Here is a 26,092-nt window from a genome sequence, read left to right as displayed (position 1 = left end):
TGGAGGGTTTAGCGGTCCATGCTGTTAGACTGGTGGACTGCGCCACATCGGGTCGATTTCACCTTTGCCCGATCTCCATCTTGCTTTGTGGACATGGTTCCAGTCCCACGGCCGTGCCAGGCACGTCGTAAAGGGCGGGCAAGCCGGTTCACGGGATCCGGGGGGGGGTAACCTCAGGGCCGCGGGGCAAATCACAGCCGGCGGGCCGGCAGGGCACCCCAACGGGGCCACACCACCTCACAGTGCCCCGCGACCCAACCTCGCCGAGACAGCAAGGAGGGTGCAAAAGCGAAAGTGAAAGTGCGGGGTACGCGAGCCGCCGCGCCCAGCCCGCCGCTGTTGTTGACTTTGCCTCCGGATCACCCCACAACTCCAATCCGGGGTCCGGCGTGGAGAAGGCCGCAAATCTCAATCGGTGCTACCGCCGGAGTCCGAGGTCCAATTTGGAAGCGGAAAGCGGGTGCCACCTCAGCTCGGGCTCACCAACACAGTCCCCTCATCTAGGACAGGATATTGTCAGGATATATGTAGGAGGTCGCGGAGGTCCTCGGGAGCCTCGCACCTACGCGGCCATCTTGGTTGCGCGCTAGGCTCCTCCCAATCCGCTATTTTTGGTGAGGCAACCGCCCCCAGCATCTCGCCACATTTCACTCTACCAGCACTGCTGCCAAGGACAGCCAGAGTTTCATGTACTGTGGCCATATCTCTTCTCTCACAATTTGTAGAAGGAACCATTTGGGTTCGCCTGGGACTGTTTGACCCATTACCTTGACCATAACCCTTCCAATACCTTGCCAGTATTCCTGTATGTAAGGGCAATCACATAGTATGTGATAGTAGGTTCCATCCTTGCCACATCCCCTCTGGCTGTGGCTTGTCCTAGAGCAAGGTATAGTATGTTCAGTGGCAAATTTTAAGGTGTATTAATATGAACCTAGCTCTTATTACTACCTCCCTAGGGCTCTGTAACTCCTCCGCCCATTCCTCATCGTCTAGGTTTCCTAGATCTCCCTCCCATGCAGTTTTTAATGGGCCCAAAAATGTCCGGTGAGTTATTTATTATTTTCTTGTGTATGAGCGATATTGCCTTGGTGGTCAAAGAGTCTGTAAGCAATCGGTCTTCTAAGGGGAAGGCTTCTACCAAGGTTTCACCTTCAGTGATGTTCATCCTCAGGGAATGCCTTAGCTGTAGGTACTTTAACCACTCGCCCTTTCCCATTTTGTATTCTTGTTGTAGCGTTTCAAATTTGATGAAAGCTTGGTCTCTCCACATGTCCCCATGTTTCTCTAAACCCAATAATTTCCATTCACAAAAATTCTTTAACTTTTTGACCTGTGGAAGACTGTTCCAAAGTGGGGTCATCAGCCTTCCCTATCAACCTTAGTGTTTATTGACTGTGTTCCATATAGTAGTGACAGTGTGGGTATGGGTAGGGAGCCCCAGTGAATGCCTCTTATCATAAAGTAGTGGGGGATACCCCTCCTATCGCTGCTTTATCTACTCTCCAGGCTGGGTCAGTTTGGTCCCCAAACATCCAGTCGTTGACTGTAACTAACTGCGAGGCACAATAATAACTTTTAATATCTGGGATGGCTAAACCGCCCTCGTAGACTCCTCTCTGTAACTTCTGGAGCGCTATACGCGGGGCATCCCCACCCCAAAGCAGGGAGCGTAGCTCGGCCTCCATCCTCTGAAAGAAGGTGTGGGGAATTTCTTAGGAATTGTTGTGTAGGCTTTATAATAGTTGGGCAGTGTCATCATTTTATACAAGGCTGCTCTGCCCATAAGTGTAAGGGGGAGCGAGCACCACTGTTTCACATCTTTTATGAATCTATCAAACTGTGGAGTTAGGTTAAGACAGTGAAATTCTTGTGGATCTCTGGTCACCTTAATTCCCAAATATTTAAAACTCTTTGGCGCAGATTTACAAGGCCCTTGTGACACATTTGCACCGCCGCTGCGTCATAGAAGTGACGCAGCGGCGGCCTAAATCATGTGCCATGTTGCGGCTTATTTACAATGTGATGCATCTAGTCAGATGTGTCACGTTGTAAAGCACTGCGCCACATGAAATCTGAGTCAGGTTTCATGTGGGCGTTCCGTCGCAGGAAAGCCTGGCCTGAGTCAGTTTTACGATGCTGCTGCGTCAAACCCTTATGCCTGCTTGAAGCAGGCGTAAGGAGTAACGCATCATGTTAAGTATGGGCGGCCCCTGTGCATTGCTGGAGCTGCGTCGTGCTTGCGATGACTTCAGCAATGCGCCACCCTTAATCCACAAGATGCGACACGCATCTGCCTATCCTTGCGCCACAGTGCGCCGCATTATAAATGCGACGCATCCGTGGTGGCACAAAGAGAGAATTGTGTGTCGCATCTATTCTGGCGCATCCCTGCTGATTTGCAGAGATGTGCCAGACCTTGTAAATATGCCCCAGAGTTTCTATGGGAACTTTGCATCTAGAGGCCAGGATGGGAATGCCACCTGTCAGTGGAAATAGGAGGGATTTGTTCCAGTTAATCTGGTAGCTTGGGTACTCTCCGAAAGTACGGAAGATTTGGAGTATTCTGTCTACTGATTGTTGCGGCTTACGTACATTTAGTAAAATGTCATAGGCATAGAGGGAAATGCGTTTGTCCTACTCCTCTCCCTCCAGAATGCCCCATAACAGAGGGTCCTGTCAGGTCCATGCCGCAAGTGGCTCCAGGGCCAGGGCTAATAATAGTGGAGAGAGGGGGCATCCCTGCCTCATTACTTTCTGTAGGGGTAATTCCCTGGACACCAAGTTATTAACTCTTACTCTTGCCAAGGGTTGGTAATAGAGCATCTTCACCCAGCTGACGAACTTCTGTCCGAACCCCAGGCGCCCCAGTACTACAAGGAGGTAGTCCCATTCCACACTATCAAATGGCATCCTGGCTTCCAGCGATATCAGCACCGCAGGCTCCGTCACCTCACTCCCCGTTATGGGAAGGACCACAAAAAGTCATTTTAAGTTCAATATGGGGTATAAATCCAGATTGGTCTGGGTGTATCAGGGAGGTGATCACCCTGCAGAAGCGCATGGAGAGGATCTTGGCTAATACTTTCACCTCATAGTTGAGTAGGGAGATCAGACAATATGAGCTGCAGTTCGTTGGCGGTTTCCCTTCTTTAGGAATGACCACTATTAGTGCCATCCTTTGGTCATGGGGAAGAGCACCTTCTTGTCTATGTCTATGTACTGTTTCTTGTAGAGCGCATATATCACCTGAGGGTCTCATAGCGCTTTGCCAGGACTCAGGAACAGACAGGAAGATGGCTAGGAATAAAATACATTTAGAATAGCCAGGTCTTTAGGGACTTACGAAACTTTATATGCTCGATCTCGGTTTGTAGGTGTATAGGCAGAGAGTTCCAGAGGGTGGGGGCCAATTTCAAAAAAGATTTACTGCCATACTTAACTGTTCGGACCTTTGGAACTATTAATAGGAGTTTGTTTGCAGAGCGAAGTGTCCTAGAAGGCTGACACTTCTTTAGTGTAGTTGCCAGATACTGAGGGCCCTGTCCATTTAGGGTTTTATGGACAAGACAAAAAATGTTGAAGTCTATTCGCTTCTTGATAGGTAGCCAATGAAGAGACCTCAAACTAGGAGCAGAGGGAGAACGGGCTGGAAGATTTAAACCAGTCTGGCTGCTGTATTTTGCAGAACCTGGAGCTTATGAAGGAGTTCAGAGTTTATGGAAGCCAACAGAGCATTCCCATAATCCAGGCAACTGACAATCAGACCCTGGATCAGTGGCAGACGGGAAGACAAAGGGACACATTTCAATTTTTTACGAAGGGCGTGCATTATCTCGTAGCACGTACGTGTTGTGAGGTTGACATGATCACGCATAGAGAGTTGGTTGTCTATCATTACCTCACAATTACGGGCTGTTTCTTTCGGAATAGGACAGGTACCTAAGGTAGGGGGCCACCAGTCATTTGACCATAGCGTCTTTGCATTGCCAAAAAAAAAACTTCTGTTTTATTAGCATTTAGCTGGAGGGTATTAGTTGACATCCAGTTGTTTATGTCCAGCATGCATTTTCCAAATCTATGTTTGGTACTAGCGACATCCGAGCCAAGAGTGATTAATAGGTGTGTATCATCGGCATACGACAATGTGTCGAAGCCGTGATCCTTGATGATTTTAGACAAGGGAGATACATATAGGTTAAAGAGCGTCTGGCTCAGGATAGATCCCTGAGGGGCGCCTTTATTTATAAGATGTACAAAAGGGGGTGGTGATGGACAGAGCATCAGAACCAATCAAACACTCACACCCAGTCAACAGATCTGGGTTTGATCCATCACCGTTCTTTAGCCCACTCTGCCACCCCAGTTCAGACATGGCCATATGCAAATCATTCTGACCCTGGGCCTCATGGGAACAGTCCAGCCCGAAATGCCAAGCCATGCCTTCCCTGGACCGGAAACAAGCTTCCTAGGACCGGTTTCTGGCATTTCAGCCGTCTTCAGCCAGGCTTGCTTGAATCCAGTGGCAAAGTGAGCAAGGGACTCACGTCTGAGCATACCCTGCCAACTTATGGCGAGCAAAGCGATACAAAAGGGGGTGGTGATGGACAGAGCATCAGAACCAATCAAACACTCACACCCAGTCAACAGATCTGGGTTTGATCCATCACCGTTCTTTAGCCCACTCTGCCACCCCAGTTCAGACATGGCCATATGCAAATCAGCCTGACCCTGTGCCTCATGGGAACAGTCCAGCCCGAACTGCCAAGTCATGCCTTCCCTGGACCGGAAACAAGCTTCCTAGGACCGGTTTCTGGCATTTCAGCCGTCTTCAGCCAGGCTCGCTTTGTACCGCTTTGTTCGCCATAAGTTGGCAGGGTATGCTCAGACGTGAGTCCCTTGCTCACTTTGCCACTGGATTCAAGCAAGCCTGGCTGAAGACGGCTGAAATGCCAGAAACCGGTCCCAGGAAGCTTGTTTCCGGTCCAGGGAAGACATGGCTTGGCAGTTCGGGCTGGACTGTTCCCATGAGGCACAGGGTCAGACTGATTTGCATATGGCCATGTCTGAACTGGGGTGGCAGAGTGGGCTTAAGAACGGTGATGGATCAAACCCAGATCTGTTGACTGGGTGTGAGTGTTTGATTGGTTCTGATGCTCCGTCCATCACCACCCCCTTTTGTACCGCTTTGTTCGCCATAGGTTGGCAGGGTATGCTCAGACATGATTCCCTTGCTCACTTTGCCACTGGATTCAAGCAAGCCTCGCTGAAGACGGAGGGGGCGCTAGGTGGCGCACGTGCAGAATGGCCGCACTGGTGTGAGGCTCCTGCAGCCCAGCTCGATTACCCGTTAATTTATCCTACTTGGAGGCAGAGTAACGGTTCAAGGACGGTGGCAATGGTGTGCGAGTACGCTGTTGTGGCTCCGGTGTGAATTGGAGCCCAATCGGAGCGGATTTGGCCCTGCTATCCTGGGGTGCAATATTGCCCGGACGGTGGAGGGGGCGGAGACGGAGCCCTTCCTCGGCTCGTGGCAGTGAGAGAGCCCGGGGCGGTGCACGAGGCGCCTGGGCCTGGGCGCGCGCGCCGAGAGGGAGGATCGGCGTGGCTGATCCCGCTCACAGCGCCGAGGGACAGCACTTGCTGGGACGCGGCTGTCCGTGATCGCGGCGGCGACGGAGCAGATCCACCGTTAGCAGGAGGAACTTCAGGGACCCTTGAGCGCAGCGGCTGGGAGATCGCTGCATGTCCTCCGGAGCCTGGGGAGCGCCCTGTGCGGAACGTGGACGGCGGAGGCCCCCCCGGTTTACACTTGGTGAGTGCCTCAGGAACGCATCAGTGGGAGAGAGGCTGACTGTGCGGAAGCGGCGCTACTTGGGGACCGCGGCTGTAACGTGGCCGTTATCTGAGGAGAGCGTGGGAGGTGCAGAGCGGGTCACTGAGGAGCCGAGGGACTGCTGATGCTCCTGGAACTGTACGCTGGCCGGACTGCTTGGGGCGCTGGCTTGCCTTGCCTGCTGGTGCAGGGACTGAGGGGTTGGTGCTCCCGATTTGAGTGCTCGAGGGAATCCTGAGCTGAGTTATCTGCCCGGGGGTATTCTGGTCGGTGCAGGGGGGGACCTGGACCCCCGAACCAATGGAGGATTGAACAGACTGTTGCTGTGTGCTGGGCCTGTGGTTGCTTCGTGGCCCCTGCGACGCTGCTGAGCCCTCCGTGTCGCCCTTGTGCTTCTGGTTTCAGAGGGTGCGGGATCTGGAGGAGGCATTGGGGGCTGTGGGGCCTTGATCTGGGTCGTGCCCTGACTCCCTAGTGTGGCTTCGGAGGTGGACGAATGGACTGGGCGAAAGTGCCGAAAAGAGGCGGCGACATGGGCAAGTCGGATGCCAGGCAGCCTAAGCTGACTTTTGTGGCACCTAAGAAGACCATGCGTGCCCCCCAGGATGGGCAGGAGCTGGGAGCTGGAGGGGGTGTCCAGAGTGAAGGGCCCGCGACGGCTGGGGATGTGCAGAGTATACTGCGCGAAGTCCGACAAGGATTCGCTACTATGGCGGACAAGATGGACGGGATGGCCTCGCGCATTGATGCTATCACACACAAATTAGATGACCATGAGGTCCGTCTCAAGGAGGCCGAGAGACGCATTTCGGACAATGAAGACACTGCTACGAGGGCGGCCACGCAGATCAATCGCATGGAGAAACTGTTGAAAATGGTGGCTGCAAAGAATGAGGATTTGGAGGCGCGCAGTCGGCGCAATAATATTCGCGTCGTAGGGATTCCGGAATCCACCAATACGGGGAGGATGGAAGACTATGTGGAGAAGATGTTGGTGTCTTCTGTTGGAGCGGATGCCCTCTCCGGGCAATTCATAGTCGAGCGGGCGCACCGTGCGCTGGGCCCGCGACCGCCCCCCGGGAGCACGCCTCGCCCCATCATAGCACGACTCCTGGATTATCGGGACCGGGATGCAGTATTGCGGATCGCAAGGAGCAAAAAGCAACTGTCATATGACGGCAACGCATTTACTGTTTACCCTGATTTCACTCCATTGGTTCAGGAGGAGCGTCGCAAGTTTACAGCGGTCAAGTCCAAATTGCGGCAGGCCCAAATAGACTATGCGCTGTTGTGTCCGGCACGCCTTCGGGTGACCCACCAGGGCCAGCAGAGGTTCTTCACGTCACCACAGCAAGTGGAGGATTTTCTTAAGCATCTGCGGCGGACTGGCCGTGGAGTGGACGCTGCCGCTTCCTCGAGGCCTTCCTCCCCATCCGGGGTGGATGCTGGTGCACAGTAACTATAGCAGTGTTTTTTTTCTCTTTATTTTTATTTGCTGACTGTTCTGTTTCAGGTGCTTCTTCAGCTGGACTACAATGCGGGCAGCGCGATGACTGTATTGGTTACCGGGGTGGATGACTGGTGACTGGGTGGATTGCTGCACGCCTGCCTGCTCACTCTAAGTATGATATCTGATGGGCTGGGCACTCTCAGCTCCGCCTGAGGCCGGCCCTTACCAGCAGCGGTTGGCTGGCGGGGAGGGGAGCGAACGTGTGGCTGCCTAAGCGAACCCCCCATGGGTAATCCCCTGCAGTGGCACACCGCATGGTTTGGACTGTGTGGGTTGCTCACTGCTATATTGCATATGTTTTTTGGGGTTGTTGGTTCTAGTTTTTGTTTTTATGCATATTATTTGGGGGGGGGCGGAGGGTGGGAGACAATTACTGGCAAGTTGGGGCTGCTTCAGTGGGTGGGGGGAGGTTGTTCAGGGGTCCCTACTCAGAATTATTTGTTCTTCCTAATGGGGGATAGTTCGCATTCCGTTCTATTGGGCGAAATATTTACTGATGGATCTGTACATATGGCATTGGTTGCATTGTGGTATTGTAAGTGTTTCCGTTTCCTGCGCTATGTGGGGATGACACGAACCTCGTTGATTATTACTGCATATGTATATATATGTCTGATGGGACTGTGGACAAGTTGAACATCCATACGTGGAATGTTAGGGGGTTGGGAGATGCCCGCAAAAAGCGACACATACTAGCCTACCTCGATCGCCATCAGGTGCATATCGCTATGTTACAGGAGACTCATTTCGCCCCCCGGAGTACCAATGCCTTTGCTAGTGGATGGGCGGACCACCGGATTTTTTCCTCTTACTCCTCTTATGCTAGGGGCACGGCTATTCTTATTAAGAAGCGCACACCATTTCAGCTGGCGGGAGCTACTTGGGACGAGCAGGGGAGGTACTGCATAGTCTGGGGTCGGCTGGGTTCTGACTCCGTCACACTGGCTTGTTGTTACGGCCCTAACGTAGATGCCCCCGACTTTTATACTGATTTGTGGGCTAAGGTGGTTGCAGTGGGCTCAACTCATGTCATTTGGGGGGGTGATTTTAACGTCGCGTGCGAACCGGGACGTGACAGGTCCCACCCTGCCCCGCATCACTACACCCGGGCCCGAACGTCCCTTCAGGGCATACTTAACTCTTATCACCTACTGGATGCTTGGCGCCATTTACACCCACACAAATTGGAAGGTACGCATTTTACAGCTCAGGCGGCGTCCTGGGCGCGGTTAGATTATATATTTGTGTCCCGGGGCTTGGGGCCAGCCTTAACACAGGTGCAACACCTAGCCCGCACTTATTCGGATCACGCTCCGGTTAGACTCACCCTATCATCGGAGGATTACGGCCCTCCGCGCAATAGCTGGAGGCTACGTGCATCTATTTTGCAGGATCCAGTTTTTCAGGATGGGCTGGGGGAGGAGGTGAGTGATTTTTTTACTCGGAATAAGGGATGAGTTCAGCATGTTGAGACTGTTTGGGAAGCATTCAAGGTCACGCTCAGGGGATATTGCATATCCAAGGTTCGGGTGTGCTTAAAGCTATTATGGGTACATTAAAGAGGCTGGATGGGGAATTGAAGGTTTTGGAGACCAGATTGGCTGAGTGCCCGGATGGTCCTACCCGGCTCAAGCTTAGAGAGGGGCTCACTGAGTATATGGAGGAGGCGAGACGTGAGGCGCGCTTTCGAGGTAAATACTGGGTGGCTCGACGGTACGGCGAGGGAGAGCGTCCGGGCAAGGCGCTGGCGGACGACATTCGGAAGCCACGACACTCCTCTCTGGTGTTGGAACTGGCGGGCCCAGGGGAGGAAGTATACAGGGACACGGCGCGTATCCTCAATGCTTTTGCCACACATTATGACCAACTTTATACCACGGGGCGAGCCGGTGACTTGGACCTCGATGGTTATCTGTCCGATGTGGCGCTCGGATGGTTGAGTGACAGGCAACGGGAGTTTCTCTGCACCCCATTTCAGCTGGACGAGGTGCGGGAGGCCATAATGCAACTACAGTCTGGGAAAGCCACGGGCACAGATGGCATACCGGTAGAATTTTACAAAATGTACATAGATCAGATGGCTCCCATTCTGCGTGAGGTTTATGAAGACGCCCTAGAAGTAGGGCATCTCCCGCCGTCTATGCGGGAGGCCCTGATCATTTCCTTATTGAAGCCTGGGAAGGCGCCCAATTTGTGCGACTCTTACCGCCCGTTGTCGCTTCTTAACTGTGACGTTAAGATATTAGCCAAATTGATAGCTAACCGACTCAGCTTATTGATGGAGGCGTTGGTTCTCCCTGATCAATCAGGGTTCGTGCCCGGTCGAGCAACCTCCCATAACTTGCGCACTCTGTTCTCAGTGTTGAACAATGTTGCGCCAGAATTGCCTTTGGCGGCGGTGTTTCTGGATGCCACGAAGGCTTTCGACTCCCTGGAGTGGGACTATATGTTTGGGGTGATGGCGCGTATGGGCTTTCCGCCTTTGTTCCTCTCTTGGATCAGGTTGCTGTATTGCATGCCTGTAGCTAAGGTGCTCGTTAATGGTCGCGTGTCCCAAGCTTTTTCGGTTACGAGGGGCACCCGCCAGGGCTGCCCTCTTTCTCGTTTGCTTTTTGCATTGGCGGTTGAGCCTTTAGCGGCTAAATTGCGACAACACCACAAGGATAAGGCGCTGCGTTGCAATATGAGGCATATATTAATTTCCATGTATGCGGACGACATCACGTTGTATGTTCGTGAGCCGCAAGTCAACTTAAATCCGCTCCTCCGTGAGTTTATTGTGTTCGGGAGGCTTTCAGGGATCCAAATCAATTAGAGTAAATTGTGCGTCTTCCCTTTGACAGCCGCCGCGACCCGATTTCCGCTAGATTACCCCTTGGAGTGGTGTGAGGATGAGGTGCGATATCTGGGCGTTACCGTCACGAGCGATAGGGATGCGCTCATGCGCCTCAATTACGGCACGGCATTGACGCGGATTGCGGACTATGTGACCCGCTGGATCACCCTCCCGCTCTCGTTGGCGGGACGTGCGTCATTGATAAAAATGGTAATTCTGCCCCAGCTGCTGTATCTCTTCTTAAATATACCCTTCTATCCTGGTACTTATTTTTTTAAAACATTGAGATCTGAATTGATACGCTTGGTGTGGGGGGGTAAGCACTCACAGCTACAGTGGGATGTCCTTGTTCGACCATACTCGCAGGGTGGCTTTGGAGTACCCAACTTTGAATTGTACTATCTCAGTGCGCAGGCGCACTACGCATATTTTTGGGTACATCAGCCGCGGTATATGCCGCAAGTTGCGGCGGAGCACTGGTTGGCTCATCCCATCCCGCTTGACGGAGCATTGTATGATGCGCATGTTGGCAGGGAGAAGCCGACGACGACGGTTGCATGCACAGTGGACGCATGGCGTCGTATTGGTAGCTTACTGGAGGCTCCTATGCTCTACTCTTCATTGTTGCCTCTTACCTATCACCCTAGGATGCCCTTACTGCAGGAAGCAGTGTTTCAAAGGTTTGCGGACCGCGTGCGCCTTAAAACATGGGGGGATCTTTACCGAAATGGTCGCTTTCGAACATTGGAATCCATACTCGGAGACTTGCCTAGCACTCCTCTCGACGCGTTTTTATATGTCCGCCTGCGGCAGGGCGTTCGTTCCCTCACCTCTGACTTCCCAACTGAGCCCTCTGAACTTGGGCCTCTACACTTGGCCCTTAAGAGTGCGACGGCGAAGCGCTTAGTCTCGCTTATATATAACACTGTCCACACACAGAGGCAGACGTCACCCGCTCCGGCCCGGCTGGGGTGGGGTGCGGAACTGGGGGCCGACCTGACGGATGAACAGTGGGAGTACTGTTCGACGCATACAGAACAGGTTTTGGCCAGCAGCCGCCTGCGCATTGTGCACTACAAATTCTTGCATAGACTTTATTACACACCGGTTAGGCTGCACAGGTACGGACTGCGGACAGCGGACACATGTGAGCGGTGCAGAGCACCACATGCAGATTTCTTACACTTAGCCTGGGACTGCCCGGGGGTCCATGCTTACTGGAGGAAAGTTTTTGCGGCCTTGGCCTTGATGGTGAATGAGCGGATTGAACCCACGCCCCTATTGGCGGTATTAGGCTATGTAAAGCCGTTGAAGGCTGCGCACCGCAAGTATGTCGCGCTGGCATTACAGCTGGCAAAGAGGCGTGTGGCGTGCCGCTGGGGCAGGGGGCGGGCACCTAAATTTAAGGTGTGGTTGGATGATCTGATATATTGTCAGGAACAGCTTGTTACATATGCGGACCTCTTGCCGGGCGCCTCTAGGCCCAGGGATATCTGGGGGCCATTGCAGGGTTATCTACTTGCACATCCACTTGGAGGCACTGCCGAGGTGCGAGGTGGGGTATGTGAATCTGAGGAGGGGGTGAGGGAGGGTGGTGATGGGGGTGGGGGAGGAACCCCTTGAGAATGCACGACTTGACCTGTATCAGTGCGGGGTTGAACTGCATGGGGCAGTAACCGCTGGGTTATCTGCTGAATGTCAGGATAAGAAACTGTCGGATATGTTGCTTTTTTTTTATGCCTAAATGACCACAGACCGACCGTGCCGGGGTAAGGCATGGATGATATACTGATATTATGTCCCTGAATGCGATGCCATTGATTGTAATGTTTGGAATGTTCTCAATAAAACTTTAAAAAAAAAAAAAAAAAAAAAGCCGAGGCTGAAATGCCAGAAACCGGTCCCAGGAAGCTTGTTTCCGGTCCAGGGAAGACATGGCTTGGCAGTTCGGGCTGGACTGTTCCCATGAGGCACAGGGTCAGACTGATTTGTATATGGCCATGTCTGAACTGGGGTGGCAGAGTGGGCTAAAGAACGGTGATGGATCAAACCCAGATCTGTTGACTGGGTGTGAGTGTTTGATTGGTTCTGATGCTCCGTCCATCACCACCCCCTCTTGTACCGCTTTGTTCGCCATAAGTTGGCAGGGTATGCTCAGACGTGAGTCACTTGCTCACTTTGCCACTGGATTCAAGCAAGCCTGGCTGAAGACGGCTGAAATGCCAGAAACCGGTCCCAGGAAGCTTGTTCCCGGTCCAGGGAAGACATGGCTTGGCAGTTCGGGCTGGACTGTTCCCATGAGGCACAGGGTCAGACTGATTTGCATATGGCCATGTCTGAACTGGGGTGGCTTGTGGGCTAAAGAACGGTGATGGATCAAACCCAGATCTGTTGACTGGGTGTGAGTGTTTGATTGGTTCTGATGCTCTGTCCATCACCACCACCCCCTTTTGTACCGCTTTATTCATAAGATGGCTCTTAGAAATAAAAGCGCCAATTTGGACTCGGGAGGTGCGGTCACTCAGATAACTCCTGAACCAGGCCAATGCAGGGCCCTCAACACCAGCCTCTCTCAGGCGATCCAGAAGAATGGAATGGGAAATGGTGTCGAAAGCGGCCGACAGATCTAACAGGACTAAAATGGCAGACCTCCGATTGTCCAAAGAGAGTCTGATGCTATCTACCACTTCAAGTAAAGCTGTTTCGGTGCTATGAAACGCTCGAAACCCTGACTGAGAGGGATCCAGCACTATATTTTTCTCTAGATATTTAATTAGTTGACCATTTATCAAAGACGCTTGGATTTTACCAAACAGAGGAAGAAGAGATATAGGTCGATAGTTGTTTAGTTGTTCAGGGTCAGATTTAGGTTTGTTTAAAATGGGTCTAACTATGGCCTCCTTCCACCTTATGGGTACCTGCGAATGTAGTAATGAAAGGTTGAAGAGCCTCGTAAGGCAGGGAGTGATGACTGACTGATTTTTAATAGAACTTGGGAAGATACTATATCAGAGAGGGAGCCTGATTTTACCTTAAGTGCCTGGGTAACTTCTTTCAAAGAAAATTCTTAGAATTTTTTACGGTAGAGGCTACCGAGTAGCCTCTTACTTCTGTTCTCTGAGTATGCAATTGAACAGTCACGAGGAAATTGACTATATATTCTGTAAATTTTCTCTACAAAGAAAGTGGACAGAGAATCAACCCACTCCTGAGAAGCAACCAATGGGGGCTGCATAGAGGCAGGATGTGTGAATTCATTAAGAATCATGAATAATTATTTCTGAGAATTAGAGGCTTTATTTATTCTTTCCCCTAGATATTGTTTTTTCCCCGATATAATATGGGCTAAATACTGTCTGTGTAAAAGTTTGTAGTCATTACGGTCAGTAAGGCTTTTTGAATGTCTCCATTTATGTTCAGCCTTTCTAGCTGCTAGTTTGTCGATTTTTAGAGCTGGAGTAAACCAAGGTGAGGATTTGAGAAGACCTCTTACTCTTTTCTTTGGGGCAATTTTATCCAAGGCCTGGCAGATTGCGGCATCTAACAAAGTGGCTGCATCATTGGGCAGGTTGGTATTTGGCATCGGAGGAGTGATAAAATATGCAGAAAAAGATGCCAGATCAATATTTTTCCACGGTCTACACCATGTTTGTTCTGCTACAGAATTTGTATGGCAAGAGGATGTGGTTAAAATATTAAATTTAAGTAGGTATTGGTCAGTCCACAGGGCAGGCATGGGAAAGTCGGCCGTTATGTTGTGAAAATTTGTAAATAAAAGGTCTAGTGTATGACCAGCTATATGTGTAGGACCTTTCACTATTTGTGAGAGCCCTAGGGTACTAAGACTGGAAATAAGAAAAATTTGAATGCGAATCGGTGGAGAGGTCAATATGGTAATTAAAATTACCCAACAGAAGAAAGTTATCGCTTGTTAGCACGTGGGGAGCAATTATCTCCATAAGGCGACTGGAAAATTGGACTTTGCTGCCTGGAGGACGATAGAGTATGGCCCTTTTCCAAGATCCCTTAGATAAGTTATTAATTTAGAAAAAGCAAATTTCTACCGAGTCTGTACTGAGAGAATCAATAATGGTAAGTTTGATATGTGCTCTAAAAGCGATAGCTAGTCCACCGCCTCTCTTGTCCTTTCTATCCACTCTAAGCAATTGATAATCCGGTGGAAATATCTATCATTGAGGACTCTTGGAACCAGGTCTCTGGTATAAAGATGTCTGGCTTCTCAAAGTCAAGCAGAGACCATACTTCTAGGGCATGTTTGGGGAGAGATTGGGTGTTAGAGTATAACCCTGTTATATTTTTAGGGTTAGGCTTAGGGTCAGTTGTGACTAGCCTTTTTTGACTTGTTGAGATGAGGGGTATGTTATCGTGAGGAAGCTTAGTGTTATATTCAGGGGGAGAGAAATTGTTCAGAGAATGAAGCTGCTTACTTGCGTCTCTAATGGTGTCCATCGGTACGGTATGGTGATTACCAGAAGTAAGCTGTGAGATATAACTGGCAGCGTGGCAAGCTGCAGGCGTCGTCCGGGCGCAGACGGGCTTGGCTATGGTGCACCAACGGCGCGTTGCTGCTCGCGTCCGCTGCGCATCCAGACTGCATGCCTGTTTTTGAGCTGGTGGGAGTGGGCGGGAGAGATCGGCAGCAACTAGATTGCTGACCTCCCAGTAAGACCGAAAGAGTAGCTGGCGGTACCTCGTCCATCCGCTCAATCGGCACACGCCGCGGGGGACCGGGGACACTACAGTGCAGTAAGTAAGAGCACAATTTCTCAAATAACGGTTAAAAGTGTGAAGACTCAACAAATATAAAACTAAGCACAAAGAATGTATATACTTACCCTGCTTCTTTGTACATAGTCAGTAGGTGTTCTGCGATTTTGCTTAGTGTACATTTGAACAATTGCACGGGTAGGTCGTTAGGCCCTGTTGCTTTTCCAGACTGTGGTGCTTGAGTTGCACTATCTATTTCTTCTAATGTGAGACCGCCCTCTAACATGTCTCTGTCCACTTCCGTCATTTGAGGTAAACGTATGTCTCGAAGGAATTCTTTGCTTTCCTGCTTACCAATTTTACAGCCGACCCTGCTGCCAAAAGTGGGGTTTGGTCAAGGGGCGGGACTCTCCACTGGCTGGAGAGACCCTGGTCAGCATAACAAAGGATGGGAAGCCTTTGAGGCTTACCGCCTTTCAATGCTGTTGCATGCTGTTCCACCTCAGGGGGCCTGAAACATGTGTAGAGGTGTCAGGCTGGTGCAAACTAGTCAGGTGCATACTAATGGATTGGTTGCTTTTCAGGAGGCACCTCTGAAGTGCCCTCTGAGTGCATTTATTAATGAGTACAACACTGGCATCAGTACAGGCTCATTATTCTGAGATGTTTGGTACCAAAAATGTACTCAGTATGGCTTCACTGTGCACCTATAATGTCTAATAGTGGACTTATTCACTATAGGGGCATATCTGCTCATGCAGTTATGCCCGCACATGAGGCATAGAACACCCTGGCTTAGGGCTGTAAAGCATGCTGTAGGGGTGACTTACCTATGCCTCCTGCAGTGCAGGTAGGCCTGGCACACAGGGATGTATGCCAGGTCAACTCTTCACTTTTATCTGCACCAAAACATGCAGGCTGCAGTGACAGTGTGCATGTGTTTGGTGCGGGGGTCTCTTAGGGTGGTGCAATACATGCTGCAGCCGTTAGAGACCCCCTCTGGTCACAAGGCCCTTGGTACCACTGACTTTATATGTGAGCCAGAGGTGCGCTGATTGTGAAATCAACACAGGTGGAAGAACATAGGCACTGGGAACCTGGTTACCAGGAACACAGTGCACCCTCAGTCAAATATGAATCAGCCAGGCAAAATGTGGGGTGTCTAATTCACCTCTACGTTGGAGATGGTAGGACCTCAGGTGGCAATATGTAAAAAGGATATACTCGGAGATCTACAGAAAGCCACTAGATATATACCGCCAGTGAAACCCAACCTCCAAATAGAAGTAAACGAAGCACTCTGGGAATTTCAAAATAGCTCAGATGTGACAAAGGAGGAGCTATTGTCCTCCTGAATACTAAAGAATATGTAAACAAGGTACAAGAACTCTTGTCAGTGAGAGACCATTATGAAAAAGCTAACAGGTTTTTGTGAGTCTAAAAGAAAGATACAACAAATCACAGACAGAGCAGTGGAAAATGGTGACATGTGTAAGCAAGAACAAGAATTCCTTATTAAGGACAATCCAATGATTCCAGCTCTATATGACATCCCCAAAACTCAGAAGAATGCTTTTAATCCTCCTCTAAGACCTGTAGTTTCCTCTATTAATGCAATGACAGAACCACTTTCAAGTTTGTAGACTCATACAGCTGCTCTTTGGTTAAGACATTTCCGTCGTATATCAGGGATACGGGTGATCTTATCGGTAAAATTGATAACATTCCATTTGATAATGATAGAGAAATATTAGTGGCCCTTGATATCAAGCGTTATATACCAATGCGCCTCAAAAAGAAGCCATTGAAGCTGTTGAGCTACTGCTAAATAGAACTCCAAGTAACAGACCGGACAGTTTTATTCGAGTGTGTCTGGAAGTGGTCCTTTATAACAACTATTTTGAATTTAATGGTGATATTTACCATCAAATCAAAGGAACTAGCATGGGGGCATCTTGTGCCCCCAGTATAGCGAATATTTACATGGGCATATATGAAGAAACTCATATCTTTAATGAACTCACACCCTTTTTTGAGAATATAAAGAATTGGTTGAGATTCATTGATGATATTTTTTTCATTTGGACAGGTGAGGAAGAACTGAATTGAAATTAAGTGAATTTATTCTATGGTTCAATGCCAGTAATAAGAACCTGAAGTTTTCAGAAAAATGTAGCAGACAACGTGTGGAATTTATTGATATATGGATTGTGCGAGCACAAGGCCATATAGAAGTGGTACTCTACAGGAAACTCATAGCAAAAAACACCCTTTTAGAATTTGGGAGTTTCCATCCTAATTGTCAAAATGACTCTGTCCCCTTTGGAGTGTTTTTAAGGATTCACAGGAATTGTTCCAAAATGGAGGACTATGTCCAGAATGAAGAAAATCTGAAAAAGAGACTGATACTTCGTGGCTACCCTAAAAGACTTGTGAAGCAAGCCTGTAAGAGAGCCAAGTTTTATAATTGAGAAGCACTGCTCACAAAACAGGACAATAGAGCAGATGAACAGAAATTGGTGTGTGTCATTAACCATTCTAATCTTAATTTTAAAATAAAAAAGATTTTTGATAAGAATTGGAACATCCTTAATACAAAGGAAGAAGACCATTGGAGAGATCCATATTTGCATACAGGAGACATGCAAATCTGAGAGATAAATTAGTCCATTCACGCATGCCGCAAAGAGAGAAATCACACCAGAGCACCATTATGGGTGTAGCTCCTTGGAAAGGCAATCATCATTGTGAAAATCAGCAACTCCAGTGTAACACTATCTGTATACTTTAAACAATGTAGCAATATGTCCTTTAATTATGAGCTCGGCTGCTCGGTCCAGCCTTTTAAAGTGGCTATAGTATCGGTGCGATGCCGTCTGTATGCTTGAAACTATGTCACAAGTAGGTCAGCAAGTACGATTTTGGCAGATATTCTAAGCCTTGAAAGACGTTTTAGGTTGAGATTTTGATATTCCATGCATTCTAATCCGTTTATAGGTTGAGACCAAACTCTCTGTACAGAGATGACATTAGAACAGCCATCTCGTCTGTTCCACTATGAGATTCTTGATTAAACAAACCCCTCAGGCCTATTACATTACTTTCATGCAATTTTTTGGGGGGCAACAGTACGTCTGAGTACGATTCGCTTTCCCTGTTTCCATTTATAGGTTGATGACGCCACCTTTTGTATGGGCGCCCTAATTCGAACACACCTACTGCCATCCTCAAACGTTTTCACTATTGGTTGTTCCTATTCATCATTCCTGTGCAGGTTAGTAACTAAATGGCCATCCGTTTCTCTTCGTCCATTCATCATCAGAATGCATCCTGATTTTGGATGTTATACATACTGTTTGTTTGCTTTCTGCTGCAGATCCATTCATCATTTCAATCATTTTGCTTGAATCTTTCGAGTAGACAAATATATCCTGTTTGGTCTTCCTTTCCTCGCCAGGCAAGTAACTTATGTAGTCAGTTTTTGACCAGAGTTAAGCATGTAAGAAAACATGATCATACTGTCGTTTGGGTTGTAAATATCTCCCCCTAATTAGGGACCTTGAAGGTTTGCTGTCTGTGTTTATTTATTTTTCCTTTCTCAATTAATATTGTGCACTTGTTGCGGATCAATTTTTCTTCCTATTCTCTTTTTCACACTTGGTGTCTCTTTTTTGTTAATGTACCTTTGTAATGCGTGCAGAGTTATCTTAACAGGCTATAATATTTTATTATTCAACACCCGTTGGCTAGACCATGTGCTACTTCAACTGACACAACTGTGCAGTATTTATGTGAGAAATTTGAAAAACTATAATGTATCTGAAAAAACGAATTATTTATGATATTTTCTACCACTCAACAGGTCCCATGAACTTCTGACACAAATTTACTGTTACGCCCTGAAAAAGGTGACACCCCGACATTGGGGGTGGTAACACCGTAACGCGCGTCGGCGTGTTTGATTGAAAAAATCTCTTGTTCCTTACACATGCATCTCATTGTTTGACTTATGTATAACTAATTTTGCTGATTTGATCAATTTCTTCCATTTATTCATTCAAAGTGACGTTGTGACCCTTGATGTAAATCTTTATAAGTTGTGGATCGTCTATCAGCAACTCAACTGCTTTATGAAAGTGCAAAAAAAGTTTGTTTCTACGTTTCATTTGTATGGGGACCTCGTATCATATCCTAGTATAATGTGTGATGAATGTTAAGTGTGTCATCACAGTTTGAATGGGTTATTTGAGTGTGAGAGTGTATGAACGATTTGTATGAAAGGTAGTCCATGGGAATTTTCATCATTGAGGGCCAGCGTTATTTTTTGTATATATTTTATGATGTAAAGACATGAGTCATAAACTAATGTGAGGTTTGTGAATAATAGCAAAACAAAAATAAAATGGTTGTTTAAATAACTGCCTCATTTTCCTTAGTTTGAGCACATGGTTTAGCTGGAGTGGTATATTTAATGAATTAATTGCGTTCTTTGAAATAGATAGGTAGTGCAGACTGTGTTCTTGATACTTTGACTTTCCCCTATTGCTCTACCTCTATCGTCTCAAGGGTCTCCCTATTACCAAGTGGTAGCTCTTACTTATGGCCTATGTAGGAGGCCAATATGGTTAAAAAACATATGGTCGTTGTTAACTCCGTACAAGAGATGAGTTGAAAAACCGCCTGGCGAGGTAAGAATATGGATTGCAGACGTGTGGTGAAGATTTTTACATCTATAGCCAACAATAATTAGTTAAGACTATGAGAGTTATAGTCTAATAATAATAATAATAAATAATCTTTATTCGGATGTGATCACAACCATAAAAGATACATTAAAAATGGCAAGCAATAAAACACACAATCATAACAGTTAAAATTAATTCAGGTAATGTGCTAAAAACGGAAAGGCCAATCAGCCATCAAACACATCTAGAGTTTCTAGATCTGAGAGCTGCTCTTAGGAAATTCATGACTGCAAAGAGCGTGTAGTCATTCATTAGGCAAAAGCTGCAGATACATTAAGGCGACACAGGCGTGTCTAAATCTCAACACTTTTTTTAAAGGGGCTTAAGATACAATCTCCTGGGGTGAGTAAAATATTTACATAGGAGGACAAAGTGTAGTGTATCCTGTGGAGACCTATCGTCCCGACCACAGGGACCTCTCACCTCGTCCTGTAAAACAGACCCAGCCGGGGAAGCTAAAAGGTAATGGCGGTGATTAAATCTAAAACGAGTAATTCAAAATTTTTCAAAGGCACTTATTAGAATGGAAAGATAATTCTCCATATCTTGTACTGATTTTAGAAGAACATGCCCTCTCACCGCTGGTTTGAAAAGCTCAATATTTTCACAGGAAGCCTAAGCATGTTGAAAAACATAACTCCCTAACTATTATCAGTTCCGGAGGCTTCACTGCGTCATGTTTAAGAAAGATATTCGCCCTGCCTAGAGCTGTAAAAGACTCTTTGACGTAGCGTAGCCAACGGATTTTCAGTGCGTGGTCTAATGTTAGAACTCATTTGTTTGATCATTTTAGATTGTCTAACTCATTATTAGACTAGATCTTTATCCAGCACAACAAAGGCTTTACTGCCACCAGGTCAGCTATATAGTTAACTCCTAATTCTTCATGTATGGAGAACGAGGTGGTGCCCTTGGGAACCTTCAGGAATTGTTTCAGGAAATTATTTTGGGCAATCTGTAGTTTATTAACTGCAGTATCACCCCAGACCTCACTTCCGTACAAGACCGTAGAAATGCAAAAAGACCGATAAAGCTTTAAAATCACACCCAGATAACAAATGACAGGTAGCAGTGCGCCCGAAGGCAAAGCTACTCGAGTTTTAGAGTTGACATTTGCTGTGTTCTTAGATAACTGATTGTACGCTGACATTTAATTTTTATTTGACATTTTATGACTAACGCCCGGTTTTAAATCTTTTATGGTGACTTTCACTGTACCTTAGGCACTTGTACTTTGACCACAGCCGGTCCCCAGTCCACCGCGGCTCTTCGTGCTGATCTTGTGGAGGGACGAGGCTCCTCCCACTGTTCCCTCATTTCCGCTACAGGGGGCAGTATTTCAATCGCATGTGTGCCCGGCCGAGCAGCACTGCAGACGCGTGCTGCGTGCAGCCAGCGTGCAAGCCCGTCTGCGCCCGTCCGCAGCCGGACCGCGGGCAGCGCCAGCCCTGCTGCCCGGCTGTTGAGCAAAGCGGTAACTCAATGGTCCAGAAATGATCTTCTGTCTCTCAGTGAGAAACCTTGTCCTAGGGCACATTGTTTTAACCTGACAATTGATGCGCTTCCCAGCGCGTGCACTGGTTGTAACTGGGTTCTAGGGGACACCGCAGGACATCTAAGCAAAAGCGTCTGGGAGGGCTATAAATTGGGGCAGAGTAAACTGAGCTGATTAGGCCGAGAAAAAAAAGGAGGGGGGGTTGCTATTATTTTAAAGGACTCCTGGGAAATAGCATTCTCAGCGCTGCTTCACGTTGATGTGATTGAGGGGCTTAATTTTTATATTAAGATTAGTCCGACAACCTCCTGTGCAGGACTACTAGTCTACAGACAACCAGACTGTACGGCAGGTATACACCCGGAATTGTGCAATTACATTGCCCAATATTTACTATTTTCCAATTTCACTGCGTTGGGGGATTTTAATCTGCATGTGAATGACCCAAGCTGCGTTCAGGCGACGCAGTTGGTCTCTTCTCTCTCCGGAGCTAATTTGACTCAGCACGTGAAACTCCCTACTCATAAGGCAGGGCATACCATTGACCTTGTATTCTCCAACATCCTGTCCTTGAAAATGGAAGTGCCATGCCAAATGGCCTGGACTGACCACTGCCTTATTCCATTTTCTTTTAGTATTGTAAAACCCATTCAGCACGAGAGTACCTGTTACCTTTAAAAGAGAAATTGGAAGAAGCTGACTGCTAAGTTCCTAAGTCCAGTCTTGCAGTCTAGTCAGCCACCATTATCTATAGATCCTAACGCAGACACACTGGCCTAAAATAAGTGTATTGCGGCAGCAGTGGAGTCCACTGCCCCAGCCAGAGTCACGAAAACAATGAGAAAATCCCCCTCAGCCCCATGGTTTTCAGAGACTCTTAGGATAAACAAAAGCAGGTGCAAACGCCTGGAACGTCAGTGAAGGGTGGAGTCTGGCGCAATGGCTAAAATGGCATATAAAAAATCATTGAAAGAGCTCCATAAATTGACGAGAGAGGCTAGGAGGGACTATATAGCAACGTGCATCGATAATGCTGACAACTCAGGTAAAGAAATCTTTAAGGTTGTTAATTCTTTTCTTAAACCACGTGAATTAGTGATCGAAGCACAACCTACTCTCTCACTGTGCGAGAGAATTTCTGACTTTTTCGATAGCAAAATTCGAAAGGTCTACAATTCCTTTTCAGCGGTAGTAGAGACTGTCAAAATAGATGTAATTGAATGAAGTAAACCCAAGCTTTTCTTTTCGGAATTCTCTCCTGTCTCCCAGCAGGAAGCGCTGGTAGAGATCCAGAGATGTAAGTCTGGGTCACCGGAGTACCCTTGTCCCCCTAAATTGTGGAAAGAGTTAGTGCTTTCTTCCGTACATGTGCTGTCTCACACATGGAACAACTCTCTTACTTCTGGCATTTTCCCTGACCTGTGGAAGCATGCCACACTCCTGCCAATCTCCTTGTTACCAGCGCCAGCAAAAATGCTAGAAAAGGTGGTACAGCGCCAACTGGCCAATTTCATCGAGAGCCACAGTATTCTACGCGATACCCAATCTGGTTATCGTGCCGGTTTTAGCACTGAGACGACTCTATTAGAGGTGGCAGAGGCAGTGAGGATGGCGGTAGACTCAGGGGCATCAGCTATGCTGGTGCTCCTGGATGTATCAGTGGCATTCGATACGGTAAACCATTCAATACTGGTTCAAAGACTCCAGGATATCGGTATTGGGGGGGAACAGTCCTTGCTGGGCTGAAGTAATTCCTTAACAATCGCACACAAAGGGTTGCTCTACAACCACATCAGTCCGATCGTAAGCATTTATGGTGTGGGGTTCCTCAGGGGTCGGCACTGAGCCCGCTTCTTTTCAATATTTATCTGGCCCCGCTGTTCTCAGTGATAGCTAACTGTAGCGTGAAGGTGATTTCTTAAGCCGACGACACCCAGCTGGTGTTTTCCTTCAAAGATCAGTCAGAGGACTCCTTTAAGTGCTTCAAGGGCTGTCTGAAAGACATTGCCTTCTGGATGAACAACAATAAACTCAAGCTCAATGCTGAGAAAACAGATGTGGTGATCTTCGGCAAAAAACGGCCACCAGCATCGGATTTGTGGTGGCTGGAGAAAATGGGCTCACCGCTCATTCCACCTGGCACTGTTAAAAATCTGGGAGTAAAGTGGGAGGAAGATCTCTCTCTTTTTTGTCCCAAATCCAGCAGGTGACAGCCTCCTGTTTCAGCAAATTGAGAAATTTGCGGAACTTTTTACATCTGCTGCCGGAGAAACGCCGCCGGGTCATAGTCCATGCCACTGTGACATCTAGGTTGGACTATGCTAATGGCCTTTACTTGGGCTTGCCAGCGTTCATTGTCAAGAGACTACAGATGGTGCAGAATGCGGCTGCGAGATTGATTGGACGCGATCCATTTCGTCATCATATCTCTCCACATATCAAGGAACTGCACTGGCTGCCGGTGGCAAAAAGAATCGAGTTTAAGGCCTTAACCTTAGCATTTCGGTCAATCCATGGCAATTGTCCCAGTTACCTGAAACAAAGGCTACGCCCTTATAAGCAGAATCGTTCACTGAGGTCTGATTCTCAAAACCTGCTTTTCACCCCACGAGTTAGGAAAGCTTGGTTAGGCAGCAGATCTTTCATGGTTGGGGTGTCCAAATTATGGAACTCTCTGCCTAACTACATGCGACATATTGATTCGGAACCACTATTCAGGAAAGCTGCGAAAACGTGGCTCTTCAGTCTAGACTAATTCTCGTGGGGTTTGCTTCTTGTGTCACCTGTGCGGGCCGCCTGCTGCTTTAGCGCCGGGACACCTCTGTTGGAGGTAGCTGTTCGCACTTTATAAATGTCGGTATTATTATTAAGTGCCTAATCTCTGGGCATAATTAGCAATGGCTCCCATGGATTTGCTCATGTCATCGACTTTCCCCTCCAACAAATATTCCCAGTTCAGTTTTGTATCAAACAAAATTCCCAAATAAGGAAAAGCCGGTCTAGCTCCTTCTTATGGCCCATGTAGGAAGCCAATATGGTTAAAAAACGCGAGACAGGGAACATGTGATCGTTGCTAACTCCGTACGAGAGATGAGTTAAAAAACAGCCAGGAGAGGTAAGAATATGGATGGCAGACACGTGGTGAAGATTTGTACATCTATAGCCAACTATAATTAGTTAAGACTATGAGAGCTACAGTCTAATTCGGTGGGCAGCAGTCATGATGTGCACGTAGGCTATTTATTGGGCACTGTTATGTAAGAGATTTCCGTTTGGGGTCTCCCCTCTATGCTTACGGTTTTATTTTCTCTGTGAGACAGATAGAGACACTGAGTAGAAGTATCCCAAGCGTGTTAGTAATAGGGTCTTCCCTTGCTGAATTAGAACTCTGATATCTATACAATGATTATTGATATATATATATATATATATTTTTTTTTTAATCCAGATTTCATCTGTTTTGGTTCTAGTGAAGAGTCGATGCAACCCTATATTTGATATGCCAACTAGCAATTACGATTGGTTACCAACATGTGCCTTTGTATGTGGAGAATCTCGAACAAAGGTAATTTTGACATATAAGGTCACCCCCATTATGGTCCTTTTGCAGTTGTAGAATATTTCCCCCCAGATATACTCGGGGTACACTTACCAATATAAACGGTGAGTGGTAATTCTAAAATCTAAGAAATATGAAGTGGACAATATTCTAAGACAATGTTTAAAGCCAAACCACAGGGAATGGGAGGTTTAACAAAAGTTTTTATCATTATATGATCTAGATTGATTGTAATTTCTTGTCTTATGGGTAATGTTCATATAATTACATAGTGACTGTCTGATTTGTTTGCCTTACTATTCTCTCCTGTGTGTTATTAGTTCTTTGTTCTCTGTGGTGACGTTTGGTATATCTTTGTAGATTCTTGTTGGACTGATGTTCTATCTCTCTCAGTGAAGAGAGGACTGTTTCTTGCAGTGGAGCATACACTTGTGTTGCACAAGTGAGCCGACTACTGCTAAAGAACAGTTACTGTGAGGGGGTGTAATGCCATAGTGAGATCCGCCAGTGAAAGACTCCTCTTACAGCACCATTAAAATCTGTGGGCCGCCTCCTAATGCTATGGAGTGTGCTATTTTTTAATAGCTTTGTACTTTTAATTGGCCTATTCCCTTGATGGTCTTCTGGCTTCGTGCCTTCTAATGTTTGATTTTCATCTTGTCTTTGGAACAACCAAGTACATGGTCCCTTGCAGTAGATACAAGTGACAGGTTGTCACCTTTGATGACATCTTGGTGAGAATAAGTAATGTGCCTTTTCTTCTTTCCTATCTTTTCTTTTTTTTATAGGTAATTACATTTTTTCTTTACGTCACATGTAATTTCTAACCTTTGTTGGCACGGTCCTTACGGTATCATAAGGTTGCACTTAGGGGTATCACCAAAAGTTTTTTGTTCGATGGACATTCATAATTACGCATGTTGACAATTATTGGTGTATTATCTAAAGATCTGTCCTCACATCCTACTCTAATCAACATGAGGATTGGTACATGTAGACAGTGACACAGATAAAGGTAAGCATGGGTCACTGTCTATAAAACCCAACATAACATGGGTAGTTTGATTGACAGCATGGTGCACTGGGCAGCATGATATACTTAAGATAAGTTTCGTCTTTTTTGTTGGGATTGTCCGGTAATATAGTGTTGTAAAGAACGTTATAAGCCTTACTTGCTGTGGATAAAATGGGTTAACCGTTCGAGACCACACAGGCTATTAGATTAAAAATAGGCTGTTTTGGCATTTTTTTCTAGATTTCTTCCTGTGTCCTCCTGTCGTGTTGTGTGAAAGTGTACAATTGCTATCCAGTCCTGAAGAAGGTGGTCAAGAAATATTTTTACATACCACCGAAACGTGCTTCGACTATATTTGTGTGTCCAGT

The sequence above is a fragment of the Triturus cristatus genome, chromosome 2_1 (assembly GCF_964204655.1).
Source record: "Triturus cristatus chromosome 2_1, aTriCri1.1, whole genome shotgun sequence".
Lineage (NCBI taxonomy): Eukaryota > Metazoa > Chordata > Amphibia > Caudata > Salamandridae > Triturus > Triturus cristatus.
This window is presented reverse-complemented; position numbering follows the sequence as displayed.